Raw genomic sequence first — 19,030 nt, 5'->3', positions numbered from 1 at the left:
TTACATATACAAAAGTCATGAAACACCTGTTGGGTATAAAGGTTCACTTAACCCCTTGTTACGTTCCCCGAGGGGTCTAGTTTCCAAAATGGTATGCCATGTGTTTTTTTTTTTTGCTGTCCTGGCACCATAGGGGCTTCCTAAATGCGGCATGCCCCCAGAGCAAAATTTGCTTTCAAAAAGCCAAATACGACTCCTTCTCTTCTGAGACCTGTAGTGCGCCAGCAGAGCACTTTTCACCCCCATATGGGGTGTTTTCTGAATCGGGAGAAATTGGGCTTCAAATTTTGGGGGGTGTTTTCTGCTATTACCTTTTTTAAAAATGTAAAAATTTTGGGAAACCAAGCATTTTAGATAAAAAAAAAATTTTTTTTCCACATATGCAAAAGTCGTGAAACACCTGTAGGGTATTAAGGTTCACATTACCCCTTGTTACATTCCCCGAGGGGTCTAGTTTCCAAAATGGTATGCCATGTGTTTTTTTTTTTTTGCTGTTCTGGCACCATAGGGGCTTCCTAAATGCGGCATGCCCCCAGAGCAAAATTTGCTTTCAAAAAGCCAAATGTGACTCCTTCTCTTCTGAGGCCTGTAGTGTGCCAGCAGAGCACTTTTCACCCCCATATGGGGTGTTTTCTGAATCGGGAGAAATTGGGCTTCAAATTTTGGGGGGTATTTTCTGCTATTACCCTTTTTAAAAATGTAAAAATTTTGGGAAACCAAGCATATTATGTAAAAAAAAAAATTTTTTTTTACATATGCAAAAGTCGTGAAACACCTGTAGGGTATTAAGGTTCACATTACCCCTTGTTACGTTCCCCGAGGGGTCTAGTTTCCAAAATAGTATGCCATGTGTTTTTTTTTGCTGTTCTGGCACCATAGGGGCTTCCTAAATGCGGCATGCCCCCAGAGCAAAATTTGCTTTCAAAAAGCCAAATGTGACTCCTTCTCTTCTGAGACCTGTAGTGCGCCAGCAGAGCAATCTTCACCCCCATATGGGGTGTTTTCTGAATCGGGAGAAATTGGGTTTCAAATGTTGGGGGTATTTTCTGCTATTACCCTTTTTAAAAATGTAAAATTTTTGGGTAACCAAGCATTTTAGGTAAAAAAAAAAATATTTTTTTTACATATGCAAAAGTCGTGAAACACCTGTAGGGTATTAAGGTTCACTTTACCCCTTGTTACGTTCCCTGAGGGGTCTAGTTTCCAAAATGGTATGCCATGTGTTTTTTTTTTGCTGTCCTGGCACCATAGGGGCTTCCTAAAGGTGACATGCCCCCCAAAAACCATTTGTCAATCCTTCCCTTCTGAGCCCTCTACTGCGCCCACTGAACAATTAACATAGACATATGAGGTATGTGCTTACTCGAGAGAAATTGGGTTTCAAATACAAGTTTTCTCCTTTTTATCCCTTGCAAAAATTCAAAAATTGGGTCTACAAGAACATGCGAATGTAAAAAATGAAGATTTTGAATTTTCTCCTTCACTTTGCTGCTATTCCTGTGAAACACCTAAAGGGTAAATACACTTACTGAAAGTCATTTTGAATACTTTGGGGGGTGTAGTTTTTATAATGGGGTCTTTTATGGGGTATTTCTAATATGAAGACCCTTCAAATCCACTTCAAACCTGAACTGGTCCATGAAAAATAGCGAGTTTGAAAATATTGTGAAAAATTTCAAAATTGCTGCTGAACTTTGAAGCCCTCTGGTGTCTTCCAAAAGTAAAAACTCATAAATTTTATGATGCAAACATAAAGTAGACATATTGTATATGTGAACCCAAAAAAAATTATTTTGAGTATCCATTTTCCTTACAAGCAGAGAGCTTCAAAGTTAGAAAAATGCAAAGTTTTCATTTTTTTCATCAAATTTGGGGATTTTTCACCAAGAAAGGATGTAAGTTACCATAAAATTTTACCACTAAGTTAAAGTAGAATATGTCACGAAAAAACAATCTCGGAATCAGAATGATAACTAAAAGCATTCCAGAGTTATTCATGTTTAAAGTGACAGTGGTCAGAATTGCAAAAAATGCTCTGGTCCTTAAGGTGAAAAAGGGCTCGGTCCTTAAGGGGTTAATAAATGTACAGTTTATTTTGCAGGTATTTTTATTATCACTGTAATCTAGATAGGATTACTGTAGTCAGCATCAGTTTAATTTCCATACTTTTATTTGTGATCTACTATCTGTCAATTTGTCCACATCTTTTATCTCCATCTTTTTGCTTTCTATATCCTTTCTATCCTTTCTCTTTTTCACTCTTTTCAATATCCTTGAGGACTGGTCATATAATTTCTTAATTATATTTATCTACAGATTCATAGATGGGGCACAAAATAATTGGTACCAAGGCCCAACTTAGAATGCTGGTGGTGCAGAACCCTAACATGTCTTTCCCTGCCTTTAAGAGTTTGGCCATAAAAGTAATTGAGTCAGGATCAGAGGCAGAAGAAGTTAGAGCCCCTTCCACTGAAATGTTAGGAGCCTCTGCCAGGCCAGTACAACCATCACCGCCTGCTCCTGCACCATTACCTGTCCCTACAAGCCCTGCGGCCTCGGACAGAGTGTACGACAGGACATTGATCCGTTAACTAAGGCCGTTAAAGAACTAGTGAGCAGGTCTAGTCCACCTAGTCAAGAGACACTTCCACCCAGAAAACCTGCTCCCGGTCCTGCCTATCCACTTCATTACCCCCTGTTAGGCCACCAGGGACTCAGAGACCTTTCTGCAATTATTGCAATAAAACCGGGCATTGGAAAAGTCAGTGTTGGGCTTTAAACAGGAAACCCCTGAGGTCGAGGACCACCCCTCAGCAGCATCATCACTAGGTCCAGATGCAACATGCACCAAGTCAGGACTTTCCCTGTACGTCGCCCCATGCCTTTAAGTGAGGGTTATTGTGGAGGGGGTACAGTTAGAGGCCCTCATTGATACGGGTTCCCAGGTATCCACTATTCCTAAAGATGTTTTTTTATAGATATTGGGGGCCTGAATTATTGTGTAAACCAGATGATGTGGACTTTAAGGCAATGGCAGGCATGGGTACTGGGTGCCCACCATTCAAGTGGGAGAGTATGTCCTCCGAGGACAAGGTGTCATTGTAACCAATGTAATTGATAAAAGGGCAGCAGAGTTAATCATAGGAATGAACATTATTTCTTTTGAGAAGATAGTAGGTTCCTTGCATGCATATCTCCCTCACATGTCACCCTCAGGCTGGCGAGCTGCGCAACACCATCTGAAGACTCTGCAAGCAAAACAGAAATTCGCCAATCGCCAAGGAGAGATCTGCCGAGTGAGAATTCAGGATATACGGTCTGTGACTTTCCAACCACAGATGGAGACAATCATCTGGTGCCGTGCCTGACCGGGGGTGAAGATTCAGGATTATGACTTCTTGCTGGAGCCGATACAGCTAGAAGACTACCCCTTGGTCCGTGCAGCGAGGAGCCTAGTTACTGTGTCTGATGGAAGGGTCCCGGTCCGAGTAGTCAACTTGTCGGATGTCGCCACCAGGCTACCAAAGTATACTCCTGTCGCTCAGCTATACCATCTTGGGCCCAAGGATGTACTGACTAAGTCACAAGTAGCCCGACAGTGGACTGCCCAGACTACTGATAACAGCTATCCAGAACCATGGTGGACCCAGCTGCAGTTAGGGGATGGGAATACCCCCAGAGATCAGGTTGGCGGAGTCAATATCAGGAGGCCTTCAGCAAACACCCCACCAACATTGGATCCTAACAGGTGATAGTCCTCCAATCAAGGAAAGGCATCGCCCAGTGGCCCTTGGTATGTACCAGACAGTGAAAAAAATGCTGACCGAGATGAAGGAGGCTGACATAATCCGGGAGAGCCAAAGTCCTTGGGCCGCTCCCTTGGTCCTCGTCAAGAAAAAAGATGGGACCAACCGCTTCTGCGTGGATTACCGGAAGCTGAATAACGTCACCCACAAAGATGCCTACCCTCTACCTTGGATTGAAGAATCCCTGACTGCCCTGGGAACAGCTGCCTACTTCTCTATACTAGACTTGACCAGTGGATATTGGCAAGTGCCAATGGCAGAAGATCGTGAGAAGACGGCGTTTGTGACACCGATGGGGATTTTTTTAATTCAAAAGTATGCCCTTTGTGCTATGCAACACCCCTGCCACCTTTCAACGCCTAATGGAGCGATGCCTAGGACATCTCAACTTTCAGTGTGTTACTGTATCTGGATGATGTCATTGTCTACTCCAAGACTTATCAAGAGCATCTGGACCACTTGAAGGAGGTGTTTCAAGTCCTGATCCAACATGGACTGAAGATCAAACCCTCTAAGTGTCATCTACTGAAGCCATGGGTCCATTATCTCGGCCATGTGATCAGCGCAGAGGGCGTCCAGCCTGACCCAGAAAAAGTGAGTGTTGTCAAGGACTGGCCTACCCCACGCACGGTGAAGGACATCAGGAGCTTCCTGGGATTCGCTGGCTACTACCGGCGCTTCACCCATCACTTCGCACAGATTGCTGGACCCCTTACAGCTCTTCTCCGGGTACTGCGAAGGAGAACTATAACGAAAGATTCACGATCCAGTGGGCTGAGCAACAAGAAACAGCGTTCTGGGCTTTGAAGTACCTGCTCACCGAGCCGCCTATCCTCGCGTATCCTGGTTATGCAAGTTGCGGAGAAGAACGATTCCAATTACAGTTCCTTCAAGTTGGAGCTCCTTGCCTTGGCCTGGGCAATGACCGAAAAGTTTAAGGACTATCTAGCAACTACCCCTTTCACCTTGTACACCAACAACAACCCATTGGCACATCTGAACACAGCTAAATTGGGAGCCATTGAGCAGCGTTGGGCCTCCAGAATAGCCAACTACGACTTCAACATTACGACTTCAACATTAAATACCGAAATGGCAAGTCTAATGTGAATGCGGATGTGCTTGTATGGCCTCTGGCGAAGAACCACCTCTCGAGGACGAGTGGGAAGACGTGGAGATGCCCCCATTCTATCAGTGCAGAAAGTAGTACAAAAAAAAACTTTTTTTGGGAGCGGTGTACTAATCCTTCCGTTGGCAACACTTTTGAATGAATAAAATTCACACTTACACTTGGTGAGTGGTTACTAGAACCACTCACACACTTTAAAAAGCCCGTAGATACAACCAGTGATCTCTTATATCAGTCCTTTCTCCGCATCAATCCTCCTCGGCAAGTGACTCGTCACTCCGAATAATATATTGAAGAAACACAAAAACAAATATAGGAGAGCGGACAGGATCGATATTCATATGCAGCCACTTTTCAACTTTCCAAGCGCAATTTTACTTACTTCGGCGAGAGGGTTTTTTTCTTCCTTAAACCCCCCTCAATCCGGCTAGCCTTCGAACAAGTTTGTTTCCACCACGCCGTCCAGATGTATGGCACACCGTCAATCGATCACTCCTATTCCTAACACAATTACTACTTTTATATGGATCTATGACCCCATGTTCACCCGGAAACAATTGCCCATTGGACGAGACATTAAAATACCAAAAATTTCTATTTTCTTTATACTCGCTCAATACATTCATTAAAACCATTCGGAATCAATGTATTTAGTTTAAAAATATAAAAACTTTCTCTCCTACATAAAGTGGAGAATCTACGTAAACTTTCCGTTATCTGCTCCACGGGAATCACCCGTAGCAACCCTGGGTCTGCATTATGATGTGTCAAAAAATGACGGGAAACACTATGCTTTAAATATATTAATGAACAAAAATTACTATTGCGATGAATCTCTGAGAATTATAGAGGATGAAATGTTTTATAAAAAATTACCCTCAGATCCGTTACCAAAATTTAGAAAAGAATTAGAAATATTAATACAGGAAGGTACAGAGAAGGGAGTACTGAATAAAAACGAAAAAGATTATATATTGATTCAAAACCCAGCTACCCCCTATTTTTACTTTCTCCCAAAATTGCAAAAAAATCCCCTTTGTCCTCCTGGAAGACCTAGAATTGCGGGAGTAAATTCCCTCACAAGTAGGTTGGGAGAATATGTGGATCGTATCTTACAAAATTATGTCACATCTCTCCCATCGTACCTGAGAGATTCAGGACAAATATTGGGATATTTACAGGAATATGATTGGAGAGAAAATTTGTGGTTAATTACAATGGATGTAGTATCTCTCTATTCTAATATCCCACAGGAACAAGGAGTGAGAGTCATTAAAGAAATGTTGGATATGGATATCTTAATGCCGGACTGTCAGAAGGATTTTATAGTAAAAAGTTTGAGTTTTATTTTAAGTCACAATTATTTTACTTTTGAGGATCAGTTTTTTATTCAACATCACGGAACTGCGATGGGCGCGAAATGCGCACCGGTTTTCTCAAATCTCTATATGGGAAAAGTAGAAGAAATGTGCATAGAGAACAGTCCTTATTATAAACATATAAAATTTTACAAAAGATATATAGACGATTTGATTTTAATTTGGGAAGGGAGTAAAAATTTTTCTATGAGTTTTTAATGAATTAAACAATAATCAATGGGGCCTAAAATTTACTGAACATATAGATAAAGAAAATATTACTTTTTTGGATTTAGAAATATATATAAAAGAAAACAAAATTAATACTCGTACGCACTTTAAATCTATTGACTCAAATGGCTATCTGCATTTTAAAAGCTGTCATCAAAAAAATTGGAAGGTGAATATTCCGTTCGGACAACTAAACAGAATAAAAAGAAACTGTTCTGAAAATAAATGTTATGAAAATCAAGCTAAATTAATAGAGAATAGATTTCTAGATAAGGGTTATCCCTTATCAATTGTTGAAGGCGCTAGAAAGAAAGCAGATCTTATCATAAGAACAGATCAAATAAAAAAACAAAGTCTAAATTATAAGAAAAAAGATAAAAATGAGAAAAAAATAAATTATTGTACAGCATTTGTATCTCGTTATTCTAGAGATGCCCAAAAAATAGAAATTATCTTTAAAAAAAAATTGGGATATATTACAACAAGACCCTTTTTTAAAAGAAGCTCTAGGAACTAATGAATTCAGGCCAAAGTTCATTTATAGGCGAGCAAAAACAGTTGCACAAGAAATTGCACCTTCATACCCTAGATTAAATACAAATATAATGAATAAAAAAACAAAAAAAAGAACAAGAAACATTGAAAGGATCGTTTAGATGTAACGAAAAGAGATGTGGTACCTGTTCACATATAGAAAACGGGAAACAGAAAATAAAAAGTGCGTCCACTGGTGAGGAAATCCCTATAAAATCTAGATTAAATTGTGCTAGTAATTTTGTCATTTATGTGCTCGAATGTCCGTGTGGGACCCAATATGTGGGCCGCACATCTCAAACACTTCGAAAAAGAATAAATTCGCATAGATTTAATATTAAGCATAAATATTTAAAGCATAGTGTTTCCCGTCATTTTTTGACACATCATAATGCAGACCCAGGGTTGCTACGGGTGATTCCCATGGAGCAGATAGCGGAAAGTTTACGTAGATTCTCCAGTTTATGTAGGAAAGAAAGTTTTTATATTTTTAAACTAAATACATTGATTCCGAATGGTTTTAATGAATGTATTGAGCGAGTATAAAGAAAATAGAAATTTTTGGTATTTTAATGTCTCGTCCAATGGGCAATTGTTTCCGGGTGAACATGGGGTCATAGATCCATATAAAAGTAGTAATTGTGTTAGGAATAGGTATCCCTGAGGAAGGGGAATTTTCTCCCTGCAACGCGTCGGATTGTATGGATTATGAAATAAATTATTATTTTGGATAAAGTTAAGTGCATTGTAGTGATTTTAAAGAAAAATTTCGGACGGATCCGAAAAAGAAGTGATCGATTGACGGTGTGCCATACATCTGGACGGCGTGGTGGAAACAAACTTGTTCGAAGGCTAGCCGGATTGAGGGGGGTTTAAGGACGAAAAAAACCCTCTCGCCGAAGTAAGTAAAATTGCGCTTGGAAAGTTGAAAAGTGGCTGCATATGAATATCGACCCATTCTATCAGAGGTTCATGAGTCAGACTGTCCAGACTACACAAGAAGACAGTGAACCTGGATCTACAAAGGTTCCCGAGGACCTCTATACATGGAAGACTCTACAGGACGAAAGTCTAGTCATGGCGGATCTGTTGGACTACCTATTCCTGAAGAAGGTACCAACCCGTCTACGCCGGTCTCAATGTGACTATGAACTGAAGAGGTTGTGGCGACAAAGAAACCGACTGTTTATCCACAAAGGACTGCTGTACAGGAACTCGTTGGATCCAGTCTCTGGTGAATGACTCCATCAAATCCTGATTCCCATAAGAGATGCTGCAATGGTCCTAAATGCCTACCATGATCAGTCGAGACACTTTGGAATCCACAAAACCGAAGCCACCATCAGACAGAGGTTCTATTGGATAGGGATGCGAGGAGACATTGAAAAGTGGTACGGTGAATGTACTGTCTGCAACGTCACGAAGAATCTCCGGGTGCAAGAGCACCCCTTCATCCCATCCAAACGGAAAGGCCCAACCAGCTGGTCACCTTGGATCATGTGAAGTTGTCCTCTACTCGGTCTGGATACACCTACGCCCTTACCATGGTGGACCACTACTCCAAGTGGGTGGTGGTAGTGCTTGTCAAGGACCTCACAGCAAAGACTGCTGCGCAGATGTTCAGAGTCGGTCCTCACAGACCGGGGAACAGCCTTTGAAGCCCAACTGTTCCAGGAATTTTGCCAGTTTCACGACTGCAAGAAGCTCCGGACTACAGCCTACCACCCCCAGGGGAATGGATTGTGTGAATGCATAGTAACATAGTAACATAGAGTCCCTACTGAGTTGATCCAGGGAAAGGCAAAAAACCTTCATACTAGAGGTAAAAATTCCCGACTCCAAATATGGCAGTCAGAATAAATCTCTGGATCAACATGCTGTCCCTAAATATCTAGTATACATAAGTAGAGATGAGCGAACTTTTTGAAAAATTCGATTCGACCGGTTCGTCGAATTTTCCGGAAAAGTTTGTTTCGATCCAAATTTTTTCCCGGAGAATCAATATTAAAAAAGGCTATTTCTAGCCTACAGACAGCCTCAGTAGAGGTATAGAACCAGGCCCAGACATGCCTACCGGGATACCGGGAATAATCCTGGTGTAATAATCTCTAATTAGGCAATATAGGCGGCCGCCTAAGGCTAAAGGGGGCCTCGCGGCCGCCTAAATCGTGTAGTTAGAGCAGTGATTTTGGCGAGATTTTTTTCTTTTCTTTTTCAAATGTCCCGCCCCGGCCTGCGCGCAGTGGGGAAGGGAAGCCTGTGTGTGCACTGCGCACACAGCATCCTCCTGCATCCCCAGCATCCCCTGCGTCCAAACCCCGCCCTCCCCCTTGCGGCGCAGTGGGCCGAAAATGGTGTCGACGTCAGAGCGAGCTCCATTTGCGCTGGACTGCCGTGGAACTGCAAGCTGCGCGGGCCGGCTTGCTTAAGGTACCGTACATTTTCCACACCTCCGTTACCCCTTCTCAACCCTGTCCAAACCACCCCACTGTCACCCAGGTCCACCCTCTGCCCCCCCCCGTCACACATGTCCATCCCCTCGTCATCCATGTCCGCCTTGCCTACCTCCCTGTCCATCCCTGTCACCCATGTCTCCCCCCCCACCCCCCTGTCACCCATGTCTACCCACCACACCCCCCTGTCACCCATGTCTACCCCCCCTGGTCACCCATGTCTACCCCCCCCTGTCACCCATGGCCATTCATTTTGTGGCATTGGGAAACCCCTTGGAGCTCTGCTGGCTCATCGAGGATTAGGGGCCCTTTAAGTGGTGTTACTCTGGCAGCTCTGGATTTAAATATAGCAATATAATCAATGATATAAGTATACAGTCCAGTGTTTCCCAACCAGGGTGCTTCCAGCTGTTGCAAAACTACAACTCCCAGCATGCCCGGACAGCCTAAGTCTGTCCAGGCATGCTGGGAGTTGTAGTTTTGCAACAGCTGGAGGCACCCTGGTTGGGAAACACCTATCCAGTCCATACTCATCCCACACCATGGCCAGTTAGGATGTCAGGTGTGTACACTGTCCGTAATAATGTTATAAAACATGTTCACCCTCCTGTCACCCATGTTCACCCCCCTGTCACCCCTGTTCACCCCCCTGTCACCCATGGCCACCCCCTGTCACCCATGTCCACCCCCCTGTCACCCATGTCCACCCCCCTGTCACCCATTTCCACCCTCCTATCTTCCCGTCACTCATGTCTACCCTCCTATCATCCCGTCACTCATGTCCACCCTCCTGTCATCCATGTCCGCATTGTCCACTCCCCTGACCATCCCTGTCACCCATGTTTACCCCTTCTACCCCCATAGTCTACCCTGTCACCCATGTCCACCCTCCTGTTCACCCATCTGTCCCTTTGTTACCCCAGTCCACCCCTCTCTGTCACTCCTGTCCCTCTTTTACCCCCTTGTCCAACCCTCTGACCCCCTGTCTCCCATGTCCACCCTCCTGTCATCCCTGTCCACACCCCCCATCCACCCCTCTGTCACCCCTGTCCATCCCTGTCACCCATGTACCCCCCTCCATTGTCCACCCCCCCTTGTCACCCATGTCCACCCCCTATTCACCCCTCTGTCACTCCTGTTCACCCCTGTTACCACCTTGTCACTCCTGTCCACCCCTCTGTAACCTCCTATGCCCCGTCACCCATGTTCACTCTTCTACACCCATCTGTCACCCTTGTACACTCTTCTACACCCCCTCTGCCACCCATGTACACTCCTTTACACCCCTCTGTCACCCATGTACACTCCTCTACACCCCTCTGTCACCCATGTACACTCCTCTACACCCCTCTGTCACCCATGTACACTCCTCTACACCCCTCTGTTACCCATGTACACTCCTCTACACCCCTCTGTTACCCATGTACACTCCTCTACACCCCTCTGTCACCCATGAACACTCCTTTACACCCCTCTGTACACTCCTCTACACCCCTCTTTCATCCATGTACACCCCTCTGTACCCCTCTGTTACCCAGGTACACTCCTCTACACTCCTCTGTCACCCATGTACAGTCCTCTACACCCCTCTGTCACCTATGTACACTCCTCTACACTCCTCTGTACACTCCTCTACACCCCTCTTTCATCCATGTACACTCCTCTTCACCCCTCTGCCACTCATGTACACTCCTCTACACCCCTCTGTCACCCATGTACACCCCTCTACACCCCTCTGTCACCCCTCTGTTACCCATGTACACTTTTCTACACCCCCTCTGTCACCCATGGGGAAAAAAAGTGCAGAGCCTAATAGGTTTGTTTTGCAGGTGTAACGGTGAAGAATTGTGTGTGGAAGAAATCGTGATGATGGCCCAGACCAAATGGAGAAGAGAAGGCAACGAAGCAAATTAGAGAAGACGTCATTGGTGAGTTGCTGTATAAAGCAGCACTTTAAACTACATACCCACTGATAAATAGATATAGTGCATTGCATTTTTTTTTTCTTTTTACCATTTTATCCTTTATTTTTGCTTGTCAACCACGGTAGGAGAGCCCCGCGTAAAAAAAAAAGTTTCAGTTTTTTTTTTTTATTTGTTACTTTTTTTTTCTTCTTTTTTTATTGCGCTTGGGGGGCCTCAGATTTTTTTTTTGCCTAAGGCCTCAAAAAGTCTAGAGCCGCCTCTGACGGTAGGGGCTCCAGACCCCTACATGAAAATAGGTCCAGCGGGCTGGCCCTGCACTGTCCCAGGCCGGCCCTGCTTCTTACTTACGGCTCTGGATGGTCGGCTGCCTCGGAGAGGCGCTTTGAACTCCGGCGTGGCGCGTTGCTGAGCTTAGACGTGAGGTCACGTCACCGTGGGAGTGACGTGACCTCACGTTTAAACGCAGCAGCGCAACGTCGGAGTTCACTGTGCCACCGATCAATGCGCCCGCCACCCTGGCTGCTCTCTCTCGTACAAAGCCCCGCTTGTCCTCAGGTACAGAACCTCACTTGTCCTCAGGTACAGAACCTCGCTTGTCCTCAGGTACAGAACCTCGCTTGTCCTCAGGTACAGAGCCCCGCTTGTCCTCAGTGTACAGAGCCCCGCTTGTCCTCAGTGTACAGAGCCCCGCTTGTCCTCAGTGTACAGAGCCCCGCTTGTCCTCAGTGTACAGAGCCCCGCTTGTCCTCAGTGTACAGAGCCCTGCATGTCCTCAGTGTACAGAGCCCTGCTTGTCCTCCGTGTACAGGGCCCTGCTTGTCCTCCATGTACAGGGCCCTGCTTGTCCCCAGTGTACAGAGCCCTGCTTGTCCTCAGTGTACAGAGCACTGCTTGTCCTCAGTGTACAGAGCCCTGCTTGTCCTCGGTGTACAGAGCCCTGCTTGTCCTCAGCGTACAGAGCCCTACTTTTCCCCAGTGTACAGAGCCCTGCTTGTCCTCAGTGTACAGAGCCCTTCTTGTCCTCAGTGTACAGAGCCCCGCTTGTCCTCAGTGTACAGAGCCCCGCTTGTCCTCAGTGTACAGAGCCCCACTTGTCCTCAGTGTACAGATCCCTGCTTGTCCTCAGTGTGCAGAGCCCTGCTTGTCCTCAGTGACTGCACCTAATGTGGGGAACTATACTGCACCTAATGTGGGGAACTATACTGCACCTAATGTGGGGGAACTATACTGCACCTAATGTGAGGAACTATACTGCACCTAATGTGGGGAAACTATACTGCACCTAATGTGGGGGAACTATACTGCACCTAATGTGGGGAAACTATACTGCACCTAATGTGGGGGAACTAAACTGCACCTAATGTGGGGGAACTATACTGCACCTAATGTGGGGGAACTGTACTGCACCTCATGTGGGGGGAACTGTACTGCACCTCATGTGGGGGGAACTATACTGCACCTAATGTGGGGGGAACTATACTGCACCTAATGTGGGGGGAACTGTACTGCACCTTATGTGGGGGGAACTGTACTGCACCTAATGTGGGGGGAACTGTACTGCACCTAATGTGGGGGGAACTGCACTGCACCTAATGTGGGGGGGAACTGTACTGCACCTAATGTGGGGGGGGGGACTATACTGCATCTAATGTGGGAAAACTAATATGCTTTACAATGCATGATTTTACCTTTTATGAACAAGAAAATGACGACGTGCTGGTATGTCATTTTTTCCAGGGCTGGTTTTCACACCCAGTCCGGCCCTGTATAGAACACTTTGCTGTGTTCTAAAACGCATATGGAGTGTGCTGGGGAAGTGAAATAATACTGTTATTCAAAATAACATGCAGATTACCGGCATCGCTTTTAGAATCACTGCCGCACAGCAGCACAATAACAGAGCCTGGTTGTGGCATCAGCGTGAGGAGACCATATAGTGACTGAATGACACAGTGTGGTGGTGCTGGCAGCATGAGGATACCATATAGTGGCTGAATGGCACAGCGTGAAGGTGTTGGCAGCATGAGGATACCATATAGTGGCTGAATGACACAGCGTGGAGGTGTTGGCAGCATGAAGAGACCATATAGTGGATGAATGGCACAGCCCGGAGTAGCCAGCAGCATGAGTAGGCACTAGGCCTTCACAATCCCTAAGATTTAAAGATGAATTTAGAAATTTAAACTGAAGATTTTGCATAGCGGGTGCTACCTATGATAATTTGAATTTCCCAGACCCGGGCCCAGCAGCGGCATCAGTAAACCATATATTGCCTGAATGTCACAGCCGGTAGTTGGCTGTTGCATGAGTACACACCAGGGCTTCACAATCCCCCCCAAAAAAACACAACAATTTTAGAAATTTATGAAGAAGATTTTGTATAGCGGGTGCTACCTATGAGAACATTAGAAATTCCCAGACCCAGGCCCAGCAGTGCCATCAGTAAACCATATATTGCCTGAAAGACACAGCCTGGAGTTGGCTGATGCATGAGGAGACCATTGAAATGTCTGATTTTTTAATTTGAAATTTAAATCAAACTTTGAGTGTCCCGGACCCCAGCGTGTGGGTACGAAGGACCAAATCCAACAAGCCCCCACAGGGCTCATGTGGCCATGAGATGTAGGTGCAACGTCTCCATTGCCCTGACCGGCCCTTTTTTTTTTTGTACCTTTGTTTAAGAACAAGCACATATCCAAGAGTCCAGAAGACTCTATAATGCAGGACGGTGGACCACAAAAAGACATTCTTCTCTAAAGTAATGTTTTCTGAAATAAAGAAGCAGAGTTACATAGTAACATAGTTCATAAGCTTGAAAAAAGACCAGAGTCCATCAAGTTCAACCTATAACCCTAATAAGTCCCTATTGAGTTGAGTTGATCCAGAAATAAAAAAAACTCATACTAGAGGTAAAAATTCCTTCCCGACGCCAAATATGACAGTCAGAATAAATCCCTGGATCAACCTTCTGTCCCTATAAATCTAGTATACATAACCAGTAATGTTATCACTCTCCAAAAATGCATCCAGCCCCTTTTTGAACTCTATTACAGAGTTCACCATGACCAACTCCTCCGGGAGAAAATTCCACAGTCTCACTGCTCTTGCAGTAAAGAACCCCCGTCTGTGCTGGTGTAGGAACCTTCTTTCCTCTAGACGAAAAGGATGCCCCCTTGTTATTGATACAGTCCTTGGATCATGGGAGAGATCTCTGTACTGTCCCCTGATATATTTATACATTGTTATTAGGTCTCCCCTAAGCCTTCTTTTTTCTAAACTAAATAACCCTAATTCTGAGAATCTTTCTGGGTACTGTAGTCCTCCCATTCCCCGTATTACTCTGGTTGCCCGTCTTTGAACCCTCTCCAGCTCCATTATATCTTTCTTGTACATTGGTGCCCAGTACTGTACACAGTATTCTATGTGTGGTCTTACTAGTGATTTGTACAGCGGTAGAATTATTTCCTTGTAGTGGGCATCTATGCAGCTGCCCGACACTGGTCACTACAGCTAAGAGTAACTAAGGGTCCTAAGTCCTTTTCCATTTCAGTCGTCCCAAGTGTTCTCCCATTTAATACATAATACAAGCCCGGATTTTTCTTCCCCATTTGCATTACCTTACATCTATCAGTGTTGAACTTCATCTGCCACTTCCCAGCCCAAACCTCCAACCTATCCAGATCCATTTGTAACAGTGCACTGTCCTCTATAGTGTTTACCGCTTTACAGAGTTTAGTGTCATCTGCAAAGATTGATACTTTAGTATTCAACACCTCTGCAAGGTCATTAATGAATATATTAAATAGGACAGGCCCCAAAACGGACGGACCCCTGTGGTACCCCACTAGTAACAGTCACCCATTCAGAATTAGTACCATTAATAACCACCCTCTGTTTCCTATCTTTGAGCCAGTTACTTACCCACTTACACACATTCTCCCCCAGCCCATTATTATCAAATGCTTTGGAAAAATCCAGATATACGACATCCAGCGATTGCCCCTGGTCCAGTCTGGAGCTCACCTCCTCATAAAAGCTGATCAGGTTAGATTGAAAGGATCGATCCCTCATAAATCCAAGCTGATACGGAATCATACATTTATTTTCATCAAGATATTCCAAAATAGCATCTCTTATTTGTCTATTTTGATTTTTTGTAGGCGGCACTGTACTTCTTCCTGAGTTAGACAGATGATATGTAAAGGGGAGTTTACCTTATCACACTGTATTTCACCTGGCATTTCATTTTCCTCAGTGAATACAGTGGAGAAGAATTTGTTTAATATATTTGCTTTTTCCTGATCCCCGTTTACAATTTCTTCCTCATCATTTTTTAAAGGGCCAACACTTTCATTTTTGACCTTTTTGTTATTTATACAGTTAAAGAACATTTTGGGGTTAGTTTTACTCTCTTTGGCAATGAGTCTTTCTGTCTCTATTTTTGCGGCTTTTATCAGTTTTTTTTTACATATTTTACATTTTTCTCTATATTTATATTAAAAATGCTTCTTCACTGCTGCCCTGTTTTAGTAATTTAAATTCTTTATTTTTGTCATTTATTGCCCCCTTAACATTTTTATTCATCCATATTGGTTTTCTTTTATTTCTGACCCTTTTATTCCCCTAAGGTATATACAGCTTACAGTGAAAATTTAAGATATTTTTAAAAGTCTCCCATTTAGTGTCAGTATTGTTCTTTTTGAGGACATTATCCCATTTTATATTGTTAAGGGCTTCTCTGAGTTGATCGAACTTTGCCTTCCTAAAGTTCATTGTTTTTGTGGCCCTCGATAGATTCCCTTATTGAAGAACAAGTTCTTCAGTATTATATTATGATCACTATTTCCTAGGTATCATTTTACTTGCACATTAACCCCTTAAGGACTCAGCCCATTTTGGCCTTAAGGACTCAGACAATTTAATTTTTACGTTTTCATTTTTTCCTCCTCGCCTTCTAAAAATCATAACTCTTTTATATTTTCATCCACAGACTAGTATGAGGGCTTGTTTTTTGCGCGACTAGTTGTCCTTTGTAATGACATCACTCATTATATCATAAAATGTATGGCGCAACCAAAAAACACTATTTTTGTGGGGAAATTAAAACGAAAAACGCAATTTTGCTAATTTTGGAAGGTTTTGTTTTCACGCCGTACAATTTATGGTAAAAATGACGTGTGTTCTTTATTCTGAGGGTCAATACGATTAAAATGATTCCCATTATTACATACTTTTCTATTATTGTTGCGCTTAAAAAAAATCACAAACTTTTTAACCAAATTAGTACGTTTATAATCCCTTTATTTTGATGACCTATAACTTTTTTATTTTTCCGTATAAGCGGCGGTATGGGGGCTCATTTTTTGCGCCATGATCTGTACTTTTTTTGATACCACATTTGCATATAAAAAACTTTTAATACATTTTTTATAATTTTTTTTTAATAAAATGTATTAAAAAAGTAGGAATTTTGGACTTTTAAAATTTTTTTTCGTTCACGCCGTTCACCGTACGGGATCATTAACATTTTATTTTAATAGTTCGGACATTTACGCACGCGGCGATACCAAATATGTCTATAAAAAATGTTTTTTACGCTTTTTGGGGGTAAAATAGGAAAAAACGGACGTTTTACTTTTTTATTGGGGGAGGGGATTTTTCACTTTTTTTTTACTTTTACATTTTTTTACATTTTTTTTTACACTTGAATAGTCCCCATAGGGGACTATTCATAGCAATACCATGATTGCTAATACTGATCTGTTCTATGTATAGGACATAGAACAGATCAGTATTATCGGTCATCTCCTGCTCTGGTCTGCTCGATCACAGACCAGAGCAGGAGACGCCGGGAGCCGCATGGAGGAAGGAGAGGGGACCTCCGTGCGGCGTTATGAATGATCGGATCCCCGCAGCAGCGCTGCGGGCGATCCGATCGTTCATTTTAATCGCGAACTGCCGCAGATGCCGGGATCTGTATTGATCCCGGCACCTGAGGGGTTAATGGCGGACGCCCGCGAGATCGCGGGCGTCGGCCATTGCCGGCGGGTCCCTGGCTGCGATCAGCAGCCGGGATCAGCCGCGCATGACACGGGCATCGCTCCGATGCCCGCGGTTATGCTTAGGACGTAAATGTACGTCCTGGTGCGTTAAGTACCACCTCACCAGGACGTACATTTACGTCCTGCGTCCTTAAGGGGTTAATTACTCTGTCAGGTACATTGGTTAATATTAAGTCTAGTAGGGCATCCCCTCTGGTAGGGCCCGGCACCATTTGGGACAGATAATTGTCTTTAGCTATAGTCAGAAATCTTTTTCCTTTATGAGATTCACAGGTCTCAGTCTCCCAGTTTATATCAGGATAGTTAAAGTCCCCCATTATTATCACATCATTTTGATTTGCTGCCTTGTTTATTTGCCTCAATAATTGATCTTCTGACTCTTCCATTATGTTTGGTGGCTTATAGCAAACCCCTATCAGAATTTTTTTTGTTTTTATCTCCATATATTTCTACCCATAATGACTCTACATTATCGTTTCCCTCCCAAATATCCTCCAGCAGTGCAGCCTTCAGACTGGACTTTACATAAAGACAGACTCCTCCCCCTTTCCGTTTTGTCCGATCCTTCCTGAATAGACTATAACCCTGTATGTTAACCGCTATCGTCCAACCAAGTCTCTGTTATACCGACTATGTCATAATCCTCCTCAGAAATTTTCAACTCCAGTTCGTCAGTTTTATTGGACAGACTTCTGGCATTAGTCAACATGCACTTCAATGGTGTATATTTTTTTTTCCTATGATGCCTATCCCTATAAACTATTCTAACCCCTCCTTCCACTCCACCCCCAGGTACATAATTAAGTCCCCCCCTATATCTACACTATCTTCCCCCTCTATGTTGTAGGATCCCTCCCCCCCCCAGTCCCTAGTTTAAACACTCCTCCACCCTTCTAGCCAACCCTTCTAGCCATCTTCTCCCCAAGCACAGCTGCATCCTCCCCACAGTGCAGCCCGTCCCTCCGGAAGAGCTGGTAACCGACAGCGAAGTCGGCCCAGTTCTCCATGAACCCAAACCCCTCCTTCCTACATCAGCTTCTGAGCCACTTGTTTACCTCCCTAATCTCCCGCTGCCTCTCTGGTGTGGCTCGTGGTACAGGTAATATTTCAGAAAATACTACCTTGGAGGTCCTTGGCTTAAGCTTGCAGCCTAAGTCCCTGAAATCATTTTTAAGGACACTCCACCTACCTCTTACTTTGCCATTGGTGCCAATGTGTAAAATGACTGCTGGGTCTTCTCCAGCCCCACTAAGCAACCTGTCAACTCGAGCGCCAGGAAGACAACACACTGTTTGGCGATTCTGGTCTTTGTGACAGATCGCCCTGTCTGTCCCCCTAATAATTGAGTTCATTCATCTCCGCATTATTTTTAAAAATTTTTATTGAAAAATCACACACAACAAGCGTTCAATGGTGTAATGGTTATTATTCTGGAAAATTCAAGTTTGCTACTGAGAAAATTATTTGAAAAAAAACTGTACCAAAGAGGGTTTTAAACATGTATGGATCTATTTCAAAAATCCTAAAATGAA

This window comes from Hyla sarda, chromosome 6 (genome assembly GCF_029499605.1).
Source record: "Hyla sarda isolate aHylSar1 chromosome 6, aHylSar1.hap1, whole genome shotgun sequence".
In the NCBI taxonomy this organism is placed as follows: Eukaryota; Metazoa; Chordata; class Amphibia; order Anura; family Hylidae; genus Hyla; species Hyla sarda.
The sequence above is the reverse complement of the archived record's forward strand: the minus strand, read 5'-3'. Positions refer to the sequence as shown.